This window comes from Tauraco erythrolophus, chromosome 5 (assembly GCF_009769465.1).
Source record: "Tauraco erythrolophus isolate bTauEry1 chromosome 5, bTauEry1.pri, whole genome shotgun sequence".
Lineage (NCBI taxonomy): Eukaryota > Metazoa > Chordata > Aves > Musophagiformes > Musophagidae > Tauraco > Tauraco erythrolophus.
The window spans coordinates 77,129,086-77,135,173 of NC_141469.1; the positions used below are offsets into that span (position 1 = coordinate 77,129,086).

General features: G+C 53.9%; 1 pseudogene; it reads right to left on the bottom strand.

Annotated features, from left to right (window-relative positions):
• Positions 1-1,438: 1,438 nt before the first annotated feature.
• Positions 1,439-5,591, bottom strand: LOC147528751 (alcohol dehydrogenase 1-like; annotated as a pseudogene).
• Positions 5,592-6,088: the final 497 nt, after the last annotated feature.

Genomic DNA, 6,088 nt, shown 5'->3' on the forward strand with positions numbered 1-6,088 from the left:
ACATACAGCCCTAGCAAGCTCTTTGCGGGAGCAACGCAGGAGCCGCAGACCAATCCGGAAAAGACCCCTGAGGGAATGTTACGGCAGCCGCAGGTTAAGCAGCCGGAAAAGCAGCCAGAACAGCCGGGGTGGATGTATCCAACTTCATCAGAACAGTGGATATATCCACCGCCGACCTGGTATGACAAAAAAAATATAAGAACAACTTCCCCATGACCTGGTCCCAAGGTATTTGACAAACGGCGACAGAAAGTGAAATCGGGATGTTAGAAACCTCTAAAGGCTATTAGGTGTTTTTTCAAAAAAGAAAGGGGGAATTGTCGGGGAAGTTTCCTGGCTGCTACATGGGAAGCACCTGTGCCTTGTTGAGACAGGTGCTGCGAGTCACGTTGGTCAGCTGGAGACCACGTGACCTATGGGAGGCTTAAAGGCGGGGCACTCCCAAGAGGGAGAGGGGGCATTTCCCTCCAGGAGACTGGAGTGGTAGGAGACCCTAAGAGAGCATGAGTTGGAGCTCTCTGTTGGATTGAGATAGCAGCGAGTTTGGATCAGCCTTCTGATTGTGAGATATGTCGTGGTCGCAACAGCTGTTTGGTTGTGACCCACTGTGAGAAGATACAGGCAGTCCGTGACACCTATTGCATTGCATTCCTGCAATTTAAGGAGGAATTCTGCTTTTTAATTTCTGAAAGTCTAGGTATAGTACCTCTAGCACTCACATTTACATATTGTGGGACATAAATGTACTTGGAATTTCTCTTCCCAGTTCCAATTTGTACAGTTCTCTGAGGTTATTATCAAGAACAAAACTACATCAGGAGAAGAGCTACCAGACTGAGCTCAGGAGGCCAGAGGATGTAAAGAGGACCAATGAATTGAAGAAGGGAAAATTAGGAGAGAATAGGACTAAGTAGTGTGCTAAGAAAACCTCATAGTTAAATGAAAGGGGCTGGAGTGACAGATTTTACCCGAGGATAACCTCAGGTAGCAAACCACATTTTGGTCCCGCGAGTGACAGCAGCGGCAGCTGTGGTTTCCCTGCCGTGCTTGGGTTGGGGTGGCAGCAGTCACCCAGCGGAGCGGCGGGCAGAGACGCACGGGCACAAGTGTGTAAGGTGGGGAAGGTGAGAAGCAGCAGCAGGGGAGAGGGCAAAGGCAGCTTCTTGCTGCTGAGACAAGGCGGGTGATGGAAGTGCTATGAGCTCCTCCTGCCCCGTGGGACCTCTGTTGATTGAGTGCACTGCATGGGATGAATTTGACCAAAACCTTTTATTGGTAAAAGCGTTTCCTTGGAAGAGGCATCCTGCTGGGTCTCAGCCGGGTGCGGGAGCGCTGGCAGCGGCACCAGTGTCGGCGAGTTCCTCGTTCTTGTCTCCTTGTGCCCCACAAAGTGAGGTGCTGGGGAGAAGGGCCGCTCGGCTTCCCGTGGCTGTGTCCTTCAAAAGAGCAGGACGCTGCGAATGCTGGAAAGTGGAAAGGAAGGACGGAGTTACAGGTGCTGCGGCTGGGGGTGTTCAGGAGCGGGCAGCAGGGCGGGCAGGTGTGCCTGAGGACTGGCCACCTTCTTTCTCACGCAGCCTGTTCCTAAGCCAGCTGGGTGAGACGTGCAGCAATGGGGCAGCCTTCAAAACCCTGCTGACGGGAAGCCCTCAGGAGCTAAGGCACCTTGTCCCCCCCCCCAAAGCTCTTGTGCTGCAGCTGCAAGATACATTCTGCCTTCCTTTGGCTTTTATGCTCTTGTCGCAAGGACGCCCCAAGGTGGGGTTTGCTGTACCCCGCTCCTGCTAGTCAGGGTCTCACCTTTTTCCTGCACGTAACAACTCAAATCCTTCGTTCACTTTAGCGATCGGCAGCGTGTGTGTGATCAGCAAGTCTAAGTTGAATTTCTTCTCCAAATAGCTGGAAACTAGCTTGGGGATACTGTCTTTTGCCTTCCAACCTAGAAACAAGAGAAAGCACCCCCAGTGAATAATCAGAGAAATGCTGTTTTGGTAAGGGAGTGTTGCTGTGAAGGTCAGGACTCAGTGACCAGTACTGGTGCCTTTATCTTGTGAGAAGTTTTCCTCTCCTTGGGAGGAGAGTGGGTTAGCGTCGGCAGTTCCGTGCGTTGAACTGTATGAAATGGTTACAGGTTTAGTAGCATGTTTCACGTCTACATATACAGTGGAAATGCAGTGCTCCTGCTTAGTAGCATTTTTCTTGAAAACCCTCTCAAAGAGGTTTCCTGGGACATTGCCAAGCTTGAAATCTTCTTAGTGACCAAGAGGTTAGTGAAAAACAACTATGAGGAAAATTGTCTTTTGTCCTACAGCTGAGGACATTGCCCAGATGGGAGAACTCATTTTCAAGGGGAGAGTTAGTCACATGTCCTGAAGGGTACGTGTTCCACAGACATTTGGAAATTACTGCGAAAGGAAAAGGGTGGAGGGTCTAAAATGTTTTCTTGAGTTTCCTACCTCCGAGCAGACTCCCTTTCCATGTACGCCCAGACAGCAGAAGCATAGGGTCGAAGGGAATCACTAACCCAGAATCCGGTACTCCAACCATGACACAGACGCCAGTGTTCACATTGCAGGAGGCCAGGGCAGCGACCTGATGGGACAGGCAGGTGAATTAGAGAAGACGCTGATGAGTTTGTCAGAAAAGCGATCTTTCTGTGCAGTCACCTGCCTCTCCCTGGTCATCTGAAAACACATATTCCCTTGTGCAGCAGACACGGAGAGCTCAGTGCCTGTTTTAAGACTCGTACATCATTTTCTCCCAAAGCCAAGAGACTGCCTTTCTGAGCAAACATGTGCCTGGCAGTGCAGGCAGCAGGCAAGGAACTGCCCACCGGGTTGAAATCTGCCCTGACAGGAGCCTGTGAATGAGCTGGGAGGGAGGGCAGGTGCTGAAATGCCACCTACTATGGTATCCGCATGCCCGATGACCTCAAAGGAGTAGTCCACGCCATGGCCAGTCATCTCAGTGAGCACCTCCTGGATGGGCTTCTTGAAATCTTTAGGGTTGACACAGTCGGTGGCACCCAGCTCCTTGGCCTTGGCAAATTTGTTGCCGTTGATATCAACGGCAATGATGCGGGAAGCTCCAGCCTCCTTGCAGCCCATGACAACGGAGAGACCAACTCCTCCGAGGCCAAAGACAGCACAGGTGGAGCCTGCTTTTACCTGCACAACATGGGGCCCTGTGAGTCTCCAGTGTGAAGAGGAGGCTTCTGTTGCACAGGGTTTTGGTGCGAGGGCAGCCGTGGGGTGCTTGTGCCCGACACGCCTGAATACCACCAACCTTGGCGGTGTGGACGGCAGCCCCGTAGCCTGTGGAAAACCCACAGCCAAGCAGGCAGACTTTGTCCAGAGGTGCTGCAGGATCTATCTTGGCAATGGCGTACTCTGGTGTCACAGTATATTCTGCAAAGGTGCTGACCCACGCGAAGTGGTGGATCTGCTTCCCTTTGCAAGTGAACCGGCTGGTCTTGTCAGGTAACAGGTTTTGTGGTTCAGAGAAGCTGTCGGGAGGCACATGCATTTGTTTTTCATCAAGTAAAGCACCTGTGGGGGTGTCAGCCTTGTTGTCAGACAGCTGACCCCATTTGAGTATAGGGGAAGGTGGAGCAAACTCACTGGGCCTTCACGCAGTAGTTGGAATCAGGATTCAGGCAGAAGCTGCATTTCCCGCATTGAGGAATGCAAAGAGGAATGACTTTATCTCCTGCAATAAAGCAGATCCCTGTCAGGTGCCTCTCACTCAGCAGGCCCTGAGGGTGCTGCCTGTGGGAGCGCCCCTGCTGAGCTCTCTGATGGCAGCATCCTACCACGGACCCTCTGCTTTCTCTGTCAGAAGGAAATGCTCGTGTGCCCGGGGACTAGACCAGGAAAGTGTCTGTGACAGTCCCGTGCAATGAGTTGCACTCAGGTTTTGAGCCACTGACACAGGAGCACGGGGGAATTTCTGAGCTCTGGGCAGTCTCGTCCACCTTGAGAGCTGACTCCTGGGTGTGGGTGTGTGTTTGTGCATGTGTGCCTTACCTGGTTTCACAGAGGTCACTCCTTCTCCAACGCTTTCCACAATCCCAGCTCCTTCATGGCCTGGGATAACTGGGAAATCCACATTCTCAAGGGTACCTTGCAAAACGTGGTCGTCTGTGCGACAGATGCTTGTGGCCACAATCTATTTGGAGAGGAAAGAGCTGATGAGCTTTAGAAATGGTTTGGCTTTGGTTTAACTCAGTTTGTGGAAGGATTGTTCACAGAAGCCTTGTGAAAAATCCTTCCACATTAAGGTCTATTAGTGGACAGAGACCCCTGACAGGTATATTCATGGTCTAGCTGCCAGAAGAGCAATTCCCACAAGGGAGGAAAAAAATACTGAAATGTGTCTTTACCTTGATACGGACTTCACCTGCCTTCGGAGGTGCAACCTCCACCTCCTCAACAGAGTGGCTTGCCCACGGCCCAGGCAACAGCAGCTCTGCATCTGATAACCTGGAAGCAACAGAGGGGATTAGGCTGCATGGGTACATTTGCCTTTGGCGCACGGTCCGGGATGGTCGTCTTCCAGCGAGGACCAGAGCTGCACAGCACGTGCCTCTTGCCTCTGGAGCTCGCGCTGCTGGCGCTGCACAACTGTCCTGTGCTGTTTCCTGGGGGACTTGCTGGGTGGGTGGGATGTGGTGGGAGAGCAGAAACACGGGAGTGCTCAGCTGTGCGTGAAGCCAAGTGATGTTCAAGAAACGCTGGTGTAGCGTGAAGTGTGAAATGTAAAGACAAAGTGACCAGTCCATAGAGGGTAAGGCTTGTGCTTTCCCTGGCAGTGTGGACCTGGAAAAACCCGCTTGCCTTGTGTCCATGGCAGAGGGCTCTGGAGGTGACCGCGGGACAGTGCAGGAGAGGCTGCAGTCCCTGCTGGGGGGATGTATCCTCCCAACAGCACTCGATGCTCATGCCCTGCCAGGCCTTTGGCTGCTCTGTGCTCAGGCGAAGGGGAAGATGGCTCTGGCTCCTCCTGTGTGCCACGTAGACATCTTATAAGACATGGGCCTGAAGGTACCTAAGGGGGCTTAAGGAATGGTCCCCATCCGGCTGGCAACTGGAGAATTTTTTCCCTCGCCAAGGGAATCATTTGTGTATGACATCTCCCAAACCCCGATCTGATCAATCCAAAGCTGGTTTGATGTCAGCAAAATTCAGCTTGCAGCTTACAAAAGGTATGGCCGGGGAGAAGGTGGAATGCAGGCGGTGAGTGGCTGCAAGAGTGCACCTCTGAAGAGCCGGGTTTCCCTGCCAAAGCGGGAGCGCAGAGCAGGGCCGAGCAGGAGGGCGCTTCTCAGAGCGGTACGATTCGGTGTTTTCACTCCTGCGCTGCTGGGCAGAACAGGAGAGGAACGCACGACCTAACGCGGGTACCGACACGTGCAGCTGTATGAAAGCAGGAGCTCGAGTAATTCAAAGGGGTCTGCATGAGCGGGAGAGTAAGGTTAGAGGGAAGGGTGCGGGGCAGAGGTGCGCAGGCTGAGCCGTTTGCAGAGTATTTCCCCAAGAGCCAGGGACCTCGGAAGGGGAATGAGTTGTCCTTACTTTTCCAGAAGTGGCCATGTGGTCTTAGCAGAGCTGTTGCTGCCGCTGCAGCAGGCTGGAGGGAAGCTGCCGCCCGTCCGGTCCCAGCCCGTGTTGCGAAACAGCCCAGCCGTGGAGCCGGAGCACTCCCGGGCACAAACCAGCCGCAGCCGAGGGCAGACGCAGGGAGCGGGGAGGGAGTCGTGGCGTGGGAGCGTCGCCGGCGAGCGGGGAGCTGTGGTTAATCTGCGTCTGATGCCGAACGCTGGGCAGCACAGCGAGCGTCGAGCAGTGGGGCTGGATAGTGGCAGGGAGATGCCAACGGAAGGCAGCGACGGTCCACGGAGAGCGGGCAGAAGTCCTCCAGGGAAGCTTTTATTGGTGGCCCTGTCTTTGGGCCGTGCCCTGCCCTCCCTGCCGGAACGGCACAGATTGCTCCGAGGGATTTTTCTCCTCTGGTTGGTTCCGGGAGGTGTGGGGGGAGGAGATTAGCTCCTCGGGCTCCCCCTGTTGCCAAGGGGGGGGGCATTTGGCCC